Source organism: Mustela nivalis, assembly GCF_964662115.1.
Source record: "Mustela nivalis genome assembly, chromosome: 9".
Lineage (NCBI taxonomy): Eukaryota > Metazoa > Chordata > Mammalia > Carnivora > Mustelidae > Mustela > Mustela nivalis.
Genome location: NC_139028.1, coordinates 13,826,979 through 13,829,149, shown reverse-complemented (window position 1 = coordinate 13,829,149; position 2,171 = coordinate 13,826,979). Strand labels below are relative to the sequence as shown.

General features: G+C 43.6%; 1 pseudogene across 1 annotated transcript; it reads left to right on the top strand.

Annotated features, from left to right (window-relative positions):
- The first annotated feature begins 535 nt into the window (after positions 1–535).
- LOC309841319 (calcyclin-binding protein pseudogene) lies at positions 536–1,268 on the top strand (annotated as a pseudogene). Its single transcript has 2 exons — positions 536–953; positions 1,017–1,268. The product of its transcript is annotated as a calcyclin-binding protein pseudogene (transcript).
- Positions 1,269–2,171: the final 903 nt, after the last annotated feature.

Genomic DNA, 2,171 nt, shown 5'->3' with positions numbered 1-2,171 from the left:
TGACTTCTACTAACCAGTTTCATTGCGGCAATAAATACTCAGTAAGCACAGTTGTGTGCCAAAAGATGATCAAGAGGACAGGTTTGGGGCACCTGGCATTGCAGTAAGCTCCCCAAAGACATTGGCAGAGGACAAGAAAATATCCCGAGGCCAGAACTAACACCTCAGCACTAGGACACAGTCGGTAGAATGTTCTCCCAGAAAGGGAAAACGCAGCAAATAGGAGGAGGAAGGGAAATCACAAACACATGTAAATTTACAAACTAAAAGGATCCACTGAGTGTCCAGCACAATGAAAGAAAAGTGACCCACACTCAGGCAAACTCGCGTGACGTCTCAGAGCACTGGGGTTGAAGAGCAGTGCCCTAAATACCTTAAAGCTTCCAAAGGGAGAGGCAGGCGGGCCTCGCAGCAGATGGGGTGTGTGCCAGGCTATGGGCACTGTGCATCCTGGGGGGTGGGGGTGCGAGAGGACTGCATCTGGAGCAGCGTTTCCTCTTCTCTCCGCTGTGCAGCTGGCTGACCTGGCCCGACCATGGCTTCAGCTTCGGAAGAGCTAGCAAGGGGTCTGGAAGGGGTGAAGGTGGAAAAGCCCACCAGGAAAGACGATATGATGCCCTTACAGCTCAAACATCCAAGATCCAGACAGAAATCAAGAACAACATGCAGCAGAAATCAGAAAAGCAGAACCTCTTGACAGTGAGAAAGCCAGATGCCATGGTTGCTTCTGTTCTAATGGGATATGCAGTGAAGATCATTAATTACAGATGGGAGCAGTCAGAGAAGTTCATGGAAATCTGTATCACCTTAACCAGAGTTCATCAAGCCCCCACTGAGAATGTGCAAGCGCCCTTCACAGTAAGGTCATTTGATCTTCTGGCAAAGAATCTAAATGGGAAGACTTACCCCACAACAGGGAACAATCTCTTGAAACCCATCTCCATGGAAGCAGTTCAAAAATAAACAAACAAATAACAACAACAAAAAAAAAAAAAAAAAAAAAAAACCCAAAAACAAAAAACCAAGACAGACACTGTTCTTACAGAAAGAAAGCAGAAAACACGCAGTGGGACTACCTGACTCAGGTTGAAAATGAGTGCAAAGAGAAAGAAAATTCCTCCCAAGACACTGAAACAGATCCCAGTGGGAGACTGATGAATGTTCTACAGAAAATTTATTAATACGGAGAGGATGATATGAAGTGAACCATTAATAAAGCCTGGGTAGAATCAAGACAGAAGCCAGCCAAAGGAGACACAGAATTTTGAGACCTTAAAGCCATTCTGGCAACTGTCATAGGGAAATACCGAGGTTTCCAGTGAGTAAATGTTGGTGAGCTGCACAGATAAATTTGACAGGTAACTCCTTACACAGCCTTCTTCTAAGGAAAGGCAATGAATTCTCCCATTTCCTACTAGAGGATTTACTAAAATAAAATGTTTATTAAACATTTCCCCCAAAGATGGTTTCCTTAATAATCTGAGCATTTTGTTCAAAAAAGGATAATACTGTATTCTTGTATAGAAGGTAAAAAAGCAAGTCTTGCCTAATGATAATGTCACATTGTGTGTATTTATGTTAAGAGAGAAAACAAGGGCTCTGGTTTACCTATCAGTTCCTGATATCAGCTCCCACCAATGACAGAATAAGTAAAAATAAAACCTGAATTTTGGCATAAAATGGGGAAAAAAAAAAAAAAAAAAGCTTCCAAAGGGAAAATGGAGGAGTGCTTTCAAAATTCTGCAGAAAAATTATTTCCAACCAAGAATTCTATACCTAGCCACACTAAGATCAAAATGTAGGATAAAGGGACGCCTGGGTGACTCAGTTGGTTAAGCAGCTGCCTTCGGCTCAGGTCATGATCCCGGCGTCCTGGGATCGAGTCCCACATCGGGCTCCTTGCTCAGCGGGGAGCCTGCTTCTCCCTCTGCCTCTGTCTGCCATTCTGTCTGCCTGTGCTCGCTCTCTCCCTCTCTCTCTGATAAATAAATAAAAATCTTAAAAAAAAAAATGTAGGATAAAATAAAGCCATTTTTAGGGAAGGATGGCCTAAGATTGGGGGCAGGGGAGTGAGGGGTGAGATAGTTGCTGGTTTAAACATCTGAATTTTATTCTCAGAGACGGGAGGCCACTAGAGGTTTCAAACCAGAGGGAGGCAAGATCTGATTTGT